Source organism: Protopterus annectens, chromosome 9.part0, assembly GCF_019279795.1.
Source record: "Protopterus annectens isolate FY-2018-M chromosome 9.part0, PAN1.0, whole genome shotgun sequence".
NCBI classification, from domain to species: domain Eukaryota; kingdom Metazoa; phylum Chordata; order Ceratodontiformes; family Protopteridae; genus Protopterus; species Protopterus annectens.
The window spans coordinates 1,143,282,226-1,143,298,517 of NC_056743.1; the positions used below are offsets into that span (position 1 = coordinate 1,143,282,226).

Genomic DNA, 16,292 nt, shown 5'->3' on the forward strand with positions numbered 1-16,292 from the left:
CCATCAATTATTACTAAGAAAGTGAGACCTGCTTCCCTGAGGTAATATTCCTGTTATACATGATCTTGGAAGATGTGTTAAGAGGCCTTTGACTCTACAAAAAATCCTCTTCCTTGGTGCCTTCTGTGATTTATAAACTGTATATCCCTAAAGGTACAATGGCCTTCCAAATAGTTCCTGCATCGAGATGATGGATAACTCCACAGATCAGGGAACAATTACTTATGGCTTATTGCCCTGTCACTTTATCAAACCTTTAATTCTAACTTGGCTTTTAAGAAGTCAGACAAAACTTGGCTTGATAAATTGTTGAAGTTACTAGTGAGGGCTAGAATGGGCTCAATTGCTAGGATACACTGGCCTCATTGGATTTAATGGAGGGTGGAAACTCAGGAAGGCCAGGTCAAGCAGAAGGGGGTCCTGGAAATGGTATACAAGATCTTCTTGACCACCAGGGGCTAAGTGGTTGAAAAGAAGTATAGATTAGTTTGGGAAAGTGACCTAGGAATAATTGTCCTTTAGGATTTGTGGCCTAGACTGTCTTTGCTCCTTATGTGTGCCATTAAAGTCAAGAAAATTTTGTTTCTTCAGATGGCAGTGCCTCTTAAGTATTTTCATACACCCGCCAAGTTGGTGGCCATATTTTCTAGGGTGAATTTCAGATGCTTGAAGTGTGATGCAGATGTAACTGGAACAAAGAATACTAGAATTGCTCTGATCTGAGGCCACAAAGAGTGAAGCTCCGTGAATTTTCTGATTGTGTTTATGGCCTGGCCTGGCAAATTCTGCTGAAGTGCAGTACTCCTTTTCTTATGTTATGGCATCAATAGCCCCTCTTCATACCCAGAGTTGGCAAAGTTATTTCTAATCATGTTCTTAGGCAAGAAAGCGGCAACTAGAACCTTGGCGAAAAAAAAGAGTCCCTGGTCAGAGAGGACCTTGACTGCTTAATGCAGGAGGTGAAGGTATGTGACACCAATGCTGAAGATGACAGGATGAGACAGAAAATGGTAAATCACTAGTCTGAATAGGCCAAGATTTCTGGAGTTGATTTTAGCTTCTTTTTTAACAACCCAGGAGTAGGGCTTTGTAGTTACATGCATCAACATGGGTACTCTAATAACCAATGTGAAATGGTGATAATTAGTAACATTTTCTCACTGTAGTTGACATAACCTCTTGTTTCTTGTAAACTGTTTTATACCTTAACAATCGGTTAACAAACTGAAGACAGATGGTAAGACATTCACTAACAGTTTGAAAAATGACTTAGTGACAGAAAGTATATAATCATTTCTAGGCTACTCTTTCTAAAGAAAGATAATTGGTTGTTGAGAATACACAATGGCAAGTCCTGAGACCAATGATCTTGGTCATCTTTGCATTAGATATTATGACGATATTTACAAATGATACCAAGAATGTATCACATAGTCAAGCACAATAAATATCCACATATGCAGAGGTCCTCAATAAAAACTTACCTAAACAGCACAGAACTCCAAAGCACATTCACAAACATTCCACACACAACACCAAACACATCACACACAGCAGACAACACACCAGTGTCTCACAGACACAGCCCATAAAGCAAAACAATAAACCATCACAGCCCACAAGGCATAACAATTAACCAAACATATTTGTCATTGGTGACTCAGTTGTGAGACACACTGATGTACACCTCACCAGGCTTGACAAGGAGAAGGAGGTCAGTTGTCTGTCTAGTGCCAGAATCTACCACATTATGCATGCACTTAAGTCTCTCCACAGCAAGTATAAGTATGACTCTGTCATTGTCCATGTTGGTGTGAATGACTTGAGGTGTACCTCCTTTGACTATATGAAGAGAGACATGATTGAGCTCTCAGAGTATGTGTCCCAGGCAAGTATGACCCTAGCCCTAAGCAGCATCCTACCTTTACCAAGAATTATACCATGGCACTAACAAAAAATAATTGACTTCAACAACTGGCTTAGTTTCTGGTGTCATTCCAAGGGGCTCCAGTATCTGTCTGTATGGGATGACATGGTGGGATGACATGGTTGACAGGCATCGATGCTTTGTCAGAGATGGCATCCACCTGTCACCACTGGGTTTACTGATACTGGCCAAGACCCTTGCCTCCCCATTGTGCCTTTTTTAGGCAATGTCCCAAAGACAAATCTTCCAACATAAAAGATTTGTCAAAAAGCAAATTGAAGGTCATGCTGCTTAATAGTAGGAGCCATAACCTGAAAATACTTTCACTGGAGGCTCTCCTTGCATTGGAAGATGTTGATCTCTGTGCGGACACAGAAACTTGGATCTGGGCTGCAGAGAGCACCCCTGCCTTACCAGGACATACCTCTTTCCACATATTCCAACCCCAAAATGAGGTCAGGAAGACTAAGGGTGGTGGAGTCTCTATCTTCATTAAGGGCAGGCACACCTCCAGACTGGTTTGGCAGCATGATGCACTGGAACTTCTCCAAGTGCAACTGACAGTTGGCAAGACACCCATCCAAGTTATAGCCTCCTATAGACCCCCCTCCATGACTCAGGACACCCACTCCTCTTACCTGTATCTACTTGACTCCATCAAGGTATCCCCTAATACCCTGATCCTTGGTGACTTCAACTACCCCACCATAGACTGGGTGAACTATTCCTGCACTGATGCACTCACTCAATGATTCCTTGACTTCATCATTTCTAATTCACTAGACCAGCTTGTCTGATCCCCCACAAGGGAAGATAACATTCCTGACCTGGTTCTCACCAACATGGGTGACTGCAGCACCACTCCAATAGTATGTTCCTCCCTGGTAAGATCAGATCATTGAAGTGTCTCATTCGAAGTTTCTATCCCACCCAACCCATTAGCAGTAATTAAGATAAAAAACTTCTCAAAAGCTGATTACAACCTCCTAAGGGAGGGTGTGATGCTCCTGCACTGGCCCAGTAATCAAGGAGCCTCAATCCTCACCACTAGCAACAGTAAGGGATGTACACAATGGGAGGATAACAAGTGCACACAGTGTAAGGTGCAATTTCCCTTAAGAGCACACAGAGATCACAGTCAATCTGGGGATGGTTTCTCCTTCTTTTTCCAGATCCCCAGTAAGATTCCCCACTGGCCCAGCTATAGTGTTGAGATCTCAGCTGAGTGGCCAAGCTAAGACCTCCAGTACCCTCTCTGTCCAACCATTGCTTAATGTCCCTGCCCAAGTAGCTGACACACACACTCACATACACACACACTTCGAGATTTGATTTATACGCAAGCACAAGCACACACCTGGGAAAGGCTGGCACAGGTTTACTAGCTATGCTCCCTTCTGCCCAGACTATAAGGTAGTTCCAGCTGCCACCAGCCACCCTACTTATCAACTACTATAAGGCCCTTACAAAGGGTGCATAATCCTACTGTGTAATGTTACTATTATCTAAATGGCAGTTTTGACCAAGAACCAGGCTATTAGGAGTGGTCTGTACAGTGTCACCAAATATATATTCAAGTACACTAAGAGCTTAAATATGTCTCAAAAATATCAACCACAAAGATAGGTTTAAATATATTTAATAATGAATAATAAAAGAACAAGACAATACTCAGAAAACAAACACAGTTACTTCAGAGTTTAAAATCACAGGAAATATTTTAAAACAACATTGCAGGACAGTCTGAAATAAATACAGAAAACATCTAAACAAATATTTACTGTATACCTATCTATATCTAAAAGAGATACTATGCCTTGAATGTTACTTACAGCAAGTGTAGATGGTGATGGTGATGATGATGATGATGATGATGATGATGAGTGGATGTTTCCAGGTCAAAAACAAAATGCACAATCTCTGAGAGAGTTCTTAAATCAATATCAAATATTACTGTTGGATTAGCTTGGATGACATCACTTTTTGTCACTTGACTTCATTTCCCAGGCTGAAACAGAGTTTAACATCTCTGTGTTAAAAATACATATCTCCCAGAAGATTGCAGATCTTGAAAGTCATAAAACAATAAAACACTTACAAAGCAATGCAGAAGGCACCCTTGTTCTAGACATCCTATCTCCTTGCTGCATTGGAACTCATGTTTATAACACAACTGCAAAACAAATTGATTTCAACTCATTCTCCTAAAGTTTTGCAAGTTAATATTCTATGTTCCAGCAGGGTATGCTGTGGTTACATTCTTGAAGTTCAGTACTTAACATACAGTTCTGTATAAATCATATCAATATTCACAGATGACATAGAGGTATTTACACAATTCCAGATATCTGATCTGGCAGTGTCACAGAGGGTATCAGCAGCTTCACACCACAGCCCCCTCAGGGGATGCAGACAACTATGCTGAACAGTATGCCAGTGCAGCATACAAGCACCTGTACAACTGCATGGACTAAGCCATACCTAACAGAACTAAAACCTGCTCCTCAAGGAAAAACAAACCTGTTTGGTGGACATCCTCAGTCAACAGGCTTTACAACAAAAGGAAGAAACTGTTGTCCAAGGGTAAAAAGGAACAAATTCCAAATTGAAAAAACTCCCTAAGCCTCAACAAGCAAATTAAATTGCTAGTGAAAACCTGCAAAGTTAATTATGAATCAAAACTAGATTTCAAAACAAAGAGAAACCGCAAAGCTTTCTTCAGTTATGTCAGAAACCTCCATGGCAAGGCCCAGGTTTGCACCAAAGTAGTACTTAACAGTATCACTTATACTGGTCTGTTGACTTAGCCAACCTGCTAGCAGATAGGTTCAGTGCAAGCTTTACCCCCTCTGCCCCCCAAAAGGCCCTTTTGACATCCCTGATACTTGTCCTGCACCTCAAATGTCCATAGATCACATGTTAAATGCCTTATGCAAGGAAAAGAACACAACTTCCATGGGACCTGATAGTATCCCAGGCTGTAGTTTGCACCACCTCCAGCAAGAACTAACTTCGCCATTGAGCACCCTATTCAACCACAGCCTAAGTGCAGGCTTCATTCCAGCAGAGTGGAGAACTGTCATTGTCAACCCCTTGCACAAAGGTGGTGCCACTACTGACTCTGAAAACTATCACCCCATTAGCTTAACAAGTCTGATCTGTAAAGCCATGGAGCGTATAATTATGGATCTCATAAACAAGGAGATAGGCAATCTCCAAGCACTTGGCCCCACCCAGTTTGTATTCATCAAGGGCAAATCTTGCCTGTTAAACCTGGTTCAATTTTTTGATGCTGTCACCAAAGCCCTGGATGAAGGAAAGTTATTACATACAGCTTACCTTGAGTTGGTCAAGGCCTTTGACACAATCTCCCATTCAGGCATCATTGAGAAGCTAACACAAATTGGCTTAAATCCCTATCCCATCAGGCTGGTGGCCAACTGGCTCACTGACAGGACCCTCAAGGTCAGAATAGGTGTATCCACCTCTGATAGCAGACCTGTCACTAGTGGAGTTCCACAGGAATCCATCCTGGGACCCCTATTGTTTGGCATCTAGTTCTCAGAGGTCCAGGCAAAGACAAAAGGCCTGTGGCTGACCAAGATTGCAGACAACTGTAAGTTGGGTGCTTGCATAGACTTCCCAAATGATGCTAACATACTCCAAGAGGGTCTCACAGCAGCTAATGACTGCTGCCAAAGTCATGACCTCAAGCTAAACACCAAAACTGTATCATCATACCATTCAGCAAAAACGTAGCCCCTGCTGATTATCACATCAATGGCAACCCCTAAGCACACAACCTGTGGTGAGAGACGTGGGTACTCAGGTTGATAACAATCTCACATTCGACCACCATGTAGCAGCAGTGGTCAGAAAAGCCCTTTACTTGGTTCATCTTATAAGTAAAGGGATTTCATCCAGAAAAAAGGAGGTTATTACCTGTCTATACTCCTCCGTCATTTGACCATTAATTGAGTATAATGCCCCATTCAGTGTGTACCTCTCCAAACATCTGCACCACCTGGAAAGGACACAGAAATACCTCACAAAGTGAATCCATGGCCTCCAAAACCCGTCGTATGAGGACAGGCTCAAATCACTATCACTCTGCTCGGTATCGTACAGATTGCTCAGAGGTGATCTGAGTCTCACCTACAAGCCAGTAGTGGATCCTGCCCTACTAACGATGCTCCATATTGACAAGTCTAACTCCTTGCACATTGCATGCTCAAAAGGCCTGAATCTAATATGCGACATCAACAAAACCTGCTGGGGAGACAGTTTTGTCTCCCAGAGGCTGTCCCATCTCTGGAATAGACTTTCCATACATGTCAAACTGTGTAACTCACTGACCCTCTTGAAGTGCATCCTTGATAAATGGATAGGAAACCATACATTTGTCCCATGGGTTCCACCTTTGCCTCCCATTGACAGGGATGACAGGTGCTGACTGAGGTTTCTTTTTGGGGATAAACTCTTGGCTAGGCTTGTAAGGGCCCTAGGGCCATTAGCCTAGTTACCTCCTATGATCCTATGATAATAGGAAATATGGAAATAAGACTTCAAAAGGACCCAAAAACACTGGGAGAGAGGGTTGAGAAGTGACATCTAAAGTTTAATACACAGAAGGACAAAAGATCTTTATCTGGTTTCTAATAAGCTGAGAATTGAATATCAGCTGGAAGAAATAAACTTACAAAGCACAAAATCAATAACATTCCCTGGTGTGGTAGCAAAAGCAAAAGTAAACTAGTAGGTATAAACTGAGAAAGGTGTAGCCAAGGCCATTTCAGTACAGCCATTTATCTTTAGCAGAACAGATTCCAGGAGCAGAGAGATTATACAAACCCACTACAGATTCAGTGATGTAGCCATTCTGGTGCTTCTTCAGGAATAAGGTTGAAGGAAAAAGACAGAGAATGAAGAAAAAAATGTTCTTAGCATAAAGTTCAGCCTATAGATTCAAACGTGCTTTATCATATTAAGAGTAGCTTATTAATGAAACAGGCTACTTGGGCAAATAATGAACTCTAAGACCATGGAGTCCTTCAGGAAGGACTGATATAACTGGGAGACCAAGTAAAATGACATACAAGAGGCTGTTGAATGGTATTGCTAGTGCTTGTTTTTTTCCTGCTTTCACAGCTATGCAGAAAAAGTAGGCTGCTTCATCCAAATGAGAGTGACTTATAGTAAAATTAATTAAATACAGGGTGTCACAAACCTTTCAAATAAAACACAAACTAAAACTAATGGGCTAGCTTTTCAACATTCAACCAAGAAATAAAACATTTACTGAACTCTTTGCTTAATTATTTTCTGTGGAAATATTACTCATGAAAAGAAAACATCTGGTCTTTAAGAAAGCATTTGTTTCTCTTTTGTAACCTGGAGGTGAGTCTATGTGTGTGTGTGTGTGTGTGTGTGTGTGTGTGTGTGTGTGTGTGTGTGTGTGTGTGCGTGTGTGTGTGTGTGTGTGTGTGTGTGTGTGTGTGTGTGTGTGTGTGTGCGTGCGCGTGCATCTGGCTTGTGTACATCTGCTTGTAAAGCTGGCCACTAGGACTCATTTAAATCTCATGCCTAATGCTTTAAGCAGAACATTGAAAATCTGCATTCCTCTGAACAGAGTTGGTGCGTCTCTCAAGTTAAAGTAAGTCCTTACAGAAAGGAAGTGGGATGCAAAGACACATATCTCATATAGACCATAGAAATACAAAAGTCATAAATGAGATTAAAATATATATATATTTAAAAGTAGCTACCTTATCAGAAAAGTGAGCATAAACATATTTTTAGAGAATTTTCAAAGCAATATGCAATCCAGTCTAAATATTTGCAAAACAAATAAGGAGCTTCAACTATTCTAGATCAAGGATCAAACAGAAATTCCAGTTTGTATGCTATCTATATTCACCTTTCCAATTGCCTGTCTATACTTGTCTTAGGAGTGTTTTTTTAAAGATATGACCATTTCCTGTTATGCCCCATGGAGAGTGGTCTCCTGACTGAAGAGCTGTTTCCTCCAGGATCTGTGAGGCTGATGCAATCCTTGTGGTAACATCAGAAGTTGTTGCCCTGAGCTGGGCATACACTGAATAATGACTAGTATAAAAATCCATCTCATTTATTACCATTTACTTTTACTCCTCTCTGTCCTGTAGGAGCACTGTAAAGAATAAAAGCAAAGGGGATATCTAGATTTTAATCATACACTATGCTCACAGAAGCTTATACAGAACTCACTTCCTATCTGCATTACTATCACTGACGCCATTACTCGTGGGGTTCTTGTACAATCCTGCATTTGTCATTAAAAGCCATATAATCTGAGCTACTTATAAATTAATGCTTATTATACAATGACCCTGCCATTAATATTCCAAAACATGCACGCTGATTGGTCAGCATGCCAGTTGTAAATCAGACTTATACTAATGGAAAAAGGTCTGGTCGCCTGGACTTTTTCCATTAATATGTCTTTCTTTTTGTGTGTGTTACACAGCAACAGAGAATGGAAGAGCTCCGTTGCTGTAATCTCGCTATGTTAAACGGGTTTAACATAGTGAGATATCTTAAAAAAAAAGCAACAGAGATCTTCCTTTCTCCTTTGCTTCCACACACAGCTCCGATGTACTGCGTAAGCATATGTATGCGCATTACATCAGAACTGCCACAGAATACTGGACAGCTGCGGAAGGGCAGCACAGAGGCATTATACAATGCCATTATTTAAGAAAAGTAAGTATTTTTTTTCTTAAATAATAGCAATAACCCACTTCTGGGTGTGGGTAATGCTGGATTTACCCACCGTTGTCTTTGGCCACTCGGCCTTCACCCTCGTCACCAAACCACACCAAATGTGGGTAAATCCAGCATTACCCACACCCAAGCATGGGTTATTGCTTAAGTAATTTACACAGCAATGAACTAATGCTTTCTTTCCTCTCACATGTTTTATTTCACTTTTGAATGATTCACTTGATAGTTTATTAGGCAAGTGTGTATATTAAACATAATCTTTTCAGACTAAGAAATGAAGTAAAAATGGAAAATAGTTATTTAGTTATGTATGTATTTAAATTTGTTAACCAAGGTAGAACACTGATTACAAATGAGCAATATTAGGGATCTGTTTAATTAAAACCTTGTAAAAATATTTAATTCTATGTAATTCAAAGGTAAGTTCTCTTTTATGTTTTTCATTTACTAACTTGTAGAATAAAGGCATCATCCAAATTAATGTCATAAACCACTAGGTATCATATGACTTTCACTGAACAAACACAGCAGTGGTAGGTACAAATCATGAACAACATGCTGCTGTCTACATGTAGGTTGTACTTATGAGGGGATAAGAAGGAACTTGGACTTTTTTGTAAAATTGGATCTGTTTCCCCCAGACTAAAGCTGCAGATTGTATGACACTGATCAGTTCTCTTCATCTTCCTGTTTTCCATGCATTTTTGTGACAATCAGCTACAGTAAAAACAGTTCACGAAAGTTCAGTCTATGAATCTGGTAAACAAGAAAATATGATATTCAAATAACATTCATGATTAGGTGCAAAGTATTCACTATCAGAACAGTTGTGACAACTAAAATCTGTCATGTTGGTGATGGATGGATAAGGTTTAACTTCTTTGCAAATCCACTGCCGGCTCTAAATGACATTCACCCTCTTTCAGTAAAACCATAATCTACAACCTGACATTAAAGCTAGCATTTCCTGGGAGTGATCCAAGAAAGACATCCTTATATAATGCAAGGCTAAAGTTGTTATTTGTACCAAAATGTCACTGAAAGGTCAACTGCAGTCTATAAACATATGAAGCATTCCTCTAAATTGGTAATTTCATTAAAGAAGTTATACATTTAATTAGCATGACAGACATTTTATATGTAAGAATAAATAAGCATAGATAGATCATTCACAGCAATCTACTTGGGGCTAAATGCATAATACACAGAAAACAGGTAGAGCTAGTCAGAGCTTCAGTAAGTTATTATTATTTGTAGGTAAATGAAGCTGAATACGAAGAGTCTGACCACCTGGCTAGGCTACACATTAACGGTAAAATACAACACAAAATATATGGGAAGGAAGACAGACATCCATCCAATAACAACAGTGTGGAAAAAGAGGCTGAAACATTTTTTGAAATCTTTAAATGTTAAATTATTCTGTATATTACAGTTGGACAGATTCACACACACATAAACACACACACACACACACACACACACACGTACATGCACACGTGCACACACACACACACACACACACACACACACACACACACACACACACACACACACACACACACACACATTCAAAAAATATTATTTTATTCTGTACTTACTCATTTGCTGCAGTCATGTCTTGGTAACTCCAAGGGTGTGATGAAATACCTACTCTGTAAAAGCAGTGGCTGGCAAGCCTATTGTGTGTCAATGTATACCCTAGTTTTTGTTTATCTTTCATTAAATAGCATGACAGCTCATGTTTCCAGATGACATGCATTTCAGGGAGGAGACTCTCTCTCCTCTTTATTTCTGTCTTTGCATACAGACACACACACATACACACACACACATGAATGTCAGGGGAATTTCAGGAACTACTGTGCAGCTCACTGCAATGTGACCATGGGTAGAAAAAAATATTCAGCTTCAGGGCATGTCATTGCTTGTTTAATTTAAGTGCAAAAGAATTAACCTTGTATTCAACAGTTTAGCAAATTATATCATTGTGGATAGATCTCTTTAGCCTGACCGAGTTAATTGTTTGCATCACAAAATCGTTATATCCTGCATGCCGTGGTTTGAGTCCTGTTACTTGTACTTCCATACTGTAAGGATCTGAGCATTCACTTAAACATATATGTGTGATCAGGTCAGCTCTTCAAAAAAGATATTTATGCCTAATGAATCTTATCAAGTAAACATAAATAGTTAAGACAGTTTTCTAAATAAGACAATTTCTATAATGTTCTTGGACTAATGTCTTTTCACTGAAGTGGTACAAGTGGAGCTGAACATAGGACTGCTGCTAACGGTTTTGTGCAATAAATTAAATGTTTTTATAGTGTAATTTCATAATAAGGTGGATGTGAACCACTTGTCTACTCTGCAGTTATATCAGCAGCCTTTGTGCAAAATTAAGCAAGTAGGGTAGCTGTCATTTAGGATATTCTATGGGTTTTTGGTTGTAGTCGATGTCACTTGTTCATCATTATAAGTTTGCTGTATTTAATGATATAGTCACTATATATATATATATATATATATGTATATATATATATATATATATATATATACATACACACACACACACACACACACACACACACACACACACACACACACACACACACACACACACACACACACACACACACACACACACAACATAGATGTAATTATAAGGGGAATGTGTGCACGTCTAATAACCTCACAATGCACTCCAACACTGGAGAAGTATGTACCTTTCTCCTGCTTCCTATTTTCCTTTTTGCTCTTTTCCTGGTATCATCTTGACAGATGTTCCAGTGCCTCATGTCCATGCTGGGGCTACCTGCCACTCCAGTCACCCAGGGACTAATAACGGGACAACATAAAACTTAAGGACATTCTGAGAGGTCATGCCGCCCAACCATCAGCTGTGGGGTTCTGTTTTTCTGGCATACCCCAGTTCCTCCCAGATATGTGTGCCTAAACAGTTACTCAAGGATTGAGCAATGGACAGACTTTGATGCTGAATTCCTGACTTCTACAAGGAATAACTGTCAGCAAGCTGCCCTGCCATTTTTGGCTGAAGCATATCACAACTGGCTTCGTGGCTTTTGTCAGAAAGCTACTTATTGCTTGGTGTACCCACCCACACACCATCCTCCTCCTCTTCCCCAGGATGGGCACACCTATCGTCCCTGCTCAGTCAGTCCTCTGAGCCTCTAACTGACTCCAGCTTGACTCAGCTGCAGTCAGGGCTTTATTCCTCTATGCCACTGTTTCTGGAGAGTCACATTTATTGCTGAAATTCCTGTACAACCCCATGATACCTTGAGAAATGATTCACAAACTCTGTTTATTCCCTAAATAAGTAATGGATAGAGTATTTTGGCAAAAAAATAAGGAACAGACCTAAGATAAGTAATGGGTATATGCTTAAGAAGATGCCAAGACATTGCATACCCAAGTATCTTTGCAGGTTTGTGTGTGTTCTAGGAGGAAGGTGTATGGAGGAGGTCAACTGTTAACATTTACTCTGAAACTACAGAATAATCATAAGAAAGACACCCTAAAAATACAGAGCATACAGAAGAGTTTTCTGTGTCTGTCTGGTGGAAGAATAAATAAATTAGTCATGCATTAAATGACTGCAAAAGTATTATTTTCTTTTCTTTCTTTTCTTTTTTTTGTGGATCCATCTAGTTCTGTTTTTAGTTCTAGGAGACATGGAAAACTTCAAAGTTCTATCTGTATATACAGAACAAGTGCAGGATTCAGCATTCTCAATGTGTGTACTATATTTATGCACATTCATATGCTTGTGATTGAGCAGCAATACTGCTGCCTCTCCCTCAGACTGCATGATCTGTGTCCTGGATGAAGCACTCTGACAGCCATTTGGTCCTTAACTGATAACACCCTATTAAAAGAACCAAAAAAAACAGAACAATAGTCCACTTGGAGTTAAAATCACTCATTCATTATCAGTTTATATTACTGTGTGGCTTTTTTGTTTTATTTTTTGCTTGACAGAACAATGGTTCATTGACCTTGTTGGTATACTATTAAACTCTGACAAAGGTGCCCTTACATGTTCTCTATTAGTGGACCTTTCAAAGACATGTAATCTCACTGATCACTCTCTTGTCCTAAATACACTAAATGAAATCAAAATCAGCCCTGATGGCACATTCTGGTTCACAAACTTCCTCAGTCACAGGAAGTTCAAAATCAAAGCAGGGTCCTCCAAATCAGAGTCTGTCCTTTTACCAATATGATGCTACAAGAATCCATCTTTGACCCCCTCCTTTTCTCCATATTCATTAACAAAATCTTCTGGACCTCCTCATCTCCCACTCACCCTCTCTGCTGATGGGGTCAAGTCAACCACACACTGTGATTCACTTCCAACTTCAGTCATATTTGCTTCAGCTCCACCAATGTCTCATAAACTACTTCTCAAACCCTTTAAGACTAACACAATGCCTTTTGGAATTCTTCAGAAATGCAATAAGCTCCCGGCTCTATGACTATCTTAGACCTGTACAACTACATCATAGATGAAAACACCACCTACAAATTCCTAGTGCTGTGTCCTGGTCAGCTTCTAAATTTCCATTTCCACACAGTGTGACTGAGTAAATAAACCCTTTCATCTTCTGGGCAAAGAAAATCTCCCCTTTCCTAACTCAAGCAGACAAAAGTACACATGTAGGGGCAATATTACCTAGGCAAAACCCTGGCTACAAAGGGAAACAAAGATACCCATGTAGAGGCAATATTACCATGACAAGACTCTGGCTACAAAAGGAAACACAGATACGCATGTAGGGGCAATATTACCATGACAAGACTCTGGCTACAAAGGGAAACACAGATACACATGTAGGGGCAATATCACCATGACAAGACCCTGGCTACAAAGGGTAACACAGATACCCATGTAGGGGTAATATTACAATGACAAAACCTTGGCTACAAAGGGAAACACATATACAGGAGATAGTTCTGAGGATACACTGATGCACTTCAGCTGCATGTTTGACTGTATAACTGCTGGCATCACTGAAGTGCATTTTGCTCCCCTATTTTTCTTCAAAATATTTGTTTCCTGCCATTTCTGTAAGTTCTGCAGGTTTACTAAGGGGGTGGGGGGTGGACATATTTTGATGTTACCACATTTTATGAAGTCACTTTACAGTAGTAATTTAAAATAATTCCACAATGGTGATGTGAATAGCTACATTTTTCAGCTTTGAGGTACTTTTTGTGAAGAATACCACTAGAAAGCTTTTACTGTGGATTTACAAACAGATGTATGTAAGAACATCAAATATTGTAGCAAATTCACTTCACAGGCACTCAAGTTAGTGCACAGGATTAGAACATTTAAGTTTTTGTGTGACTGGAAAATGCTTCTAAGACAATTATCTTAATACTGTTTTAAAAAGAAGTAATCGATATGGCATCCTATTCTGAATGACAGTCATACTTCAAGGATTAATGACAGTATAAAATATATAAAAATGTTTTAGAACTAGTACTTTTGAGATAAATTATAATTGGTGTGCTGTATTATCATTTTAGTATAATACTAAGGCATCTATTGTTTTGATAGGGGAATTGTATGCATGATTATTTATTCACACAGAGTGTTCAATATTTTTTGGCACTTTTTCATGTTAGCTTGTTTTTTGTATTTACTGGCATTTTTTTGGCTGATGTATAATGTCATAAAAGTTAATGGAGGCAAAACCCTCACATAAAGCATCAACAAATACCCCACGGGTTGTCAGTAATACATGTGGATCAGATTGAACACATATACTTACATGTGCTCAGGCACTTAAAAACTTAAAAATAACTTAGCTAAACCACAAAGGCCTGCTAAATGTAACCTGAAAAATAAGTATTCTCAGCAGCCTCAGGCAGCACCTACCTTGAAAAATACATGTAAGAATCACATTATCTCAATTCAAAAACCCATAAGGCAAATCCTAATCCAATCAAACATCCTAGTCTTAGGTGACTCCATAGTGAGACACACTGATGCACCACTCGGCAGGGTGTGCAAGCATAGGGTCACAGGCATGTATCTGTCAGGTGCCAGGATTCACCGCATCAAGCATGCAGTCACGTCCTTGTACCGCAAGTACGCATATGACACAGTCATAATACATGTGGGTGTAAATTACTGGAAACAAAACTCACTGGACAATGTGAAGGGAGACATTTAGGAGCTCTCAGAATCTGTGCCTGAGGCAGGTATGACCCTAGCATTGAGCATCATTTTGCCATTGTCAAGAATGATTCCAAAAAAAAAAAAAAAAACTGGCTTAGCTTCTGTTGTCATTCAAACAGGGTCCAATATATACATCAGCCCGGGAAGAGATAATAGACAGTTTTAACTGTTTTCCCAGGGATGGCCTTGGCTTATATCCTCAAGTCTTTTGTATACTGGCTAAAAGCTTGTTCACCCCCAAAGAGTCTTTGTTAGGCAATGTCAATCTTCAAAAGCTTCCAACATAACAAAACAGAATCCAGATAACATTCAGTTAGTGTTGCTCAACTTTAGGAACCTTAATGAAAAATTCCACTGCCAACAAACACTTTTTATCCTAGAAAACATTGATATATGTATCATCACAGAGACCTGGTTCATGGCCAATTAAAGTTTTCCACCAATGCAGAGTTTCACTGCCTACCACACGTTCTGGCTCACCACACTAGATGAAAGCACTAAAGATGGTGCTGTCTCTGGACCAGTTAGTCCACACCCCAACCAGCAACAATAAATCCTTGATTTGATCCTTACTAATATGGTGCCTCTCTGCTCCCTACCAATTATGATTTCCTTCCTGGATAAATTAGACCACAACTCAGTCATATTCACTGTAAGACTGGAGTCGCCAGCAATCTCTAATACCTTGCTTTTGAGACATTTTGCTGAGGCAAAATTACTATGATTGAGTGATAACTTGTCTAAGTTCAACACCCCTTTCCAACGTGATGGCCCCACTACTTATGCAGAACCATTTTTCACCAAATTCTATGCACAAGTGAATACCTGCATAGATGCATCTGTCTATCTCTGAAGTAAATACAATGCCAAATTTAAAAATAAACCCCATTAATGAACTCCTATATAAACAGGGTATATAATAAAAAAACTCATAGCATGTAAAAATAAATGTTAACTATCAAGATGCAAAAAAAATCTCTTGATAAACTTTACAAGGAAATCTGGACATCGATCAAATCAAGCAAAGCCAACTATGGTGTAAAAATAGCCATACAGGCAAAGGACAACTAAAAAGACTTCTTTAGCAATGTTAAGAATACCAGAACCAATGCCCAGTACAGTGCAAAGCTAATAGTAAATCATATCAACTATATATTTTCATACACAGAGGTCATAGCCAGTTTGCTGGCAGAAATATTTAGCTTTAACTTCACTCCACTCCTACATTCCAAGATCACATATGTGCCTGCATCTACACCCCCTTCAAATCATCCATGAACTAGTCCTGAAGACATTATCCAAGGCCAAGAACACTGCATCCATGGGCCAGATAAAATATGGGGCTGCATACAGCCAGTTTGAAACAGGACCTGTCAGACCCTTTACAGAAGC

The 16,292-nt window shown here is 39.6% G+C and overlaps 1 protein-coding gene across 1 annotated transcript in view; it reads right to left on the reverse strand.

The window, feature by feature from the left end:
• Positions 1 to 10,411, reverse strand: part of LOC122811876 (membrane-spanning 4-domains subfamily A member 12-like) — a 376,785-nt gene extending 366,374 nt beyond the window's left edge. The window contains exon 1 of the mRNA XM_044084011.1: positions 10,291 to 10,411. The gene's annotated coding sequence lies outside the window, so the exon portion shown is untranslated. The remainder of the gene's footprint in view (positions 1 to 10,290) is intronic.
• Between the last annotated feature and the right edge of the window lie 5,881 nt (positions 10,412 to 16,292).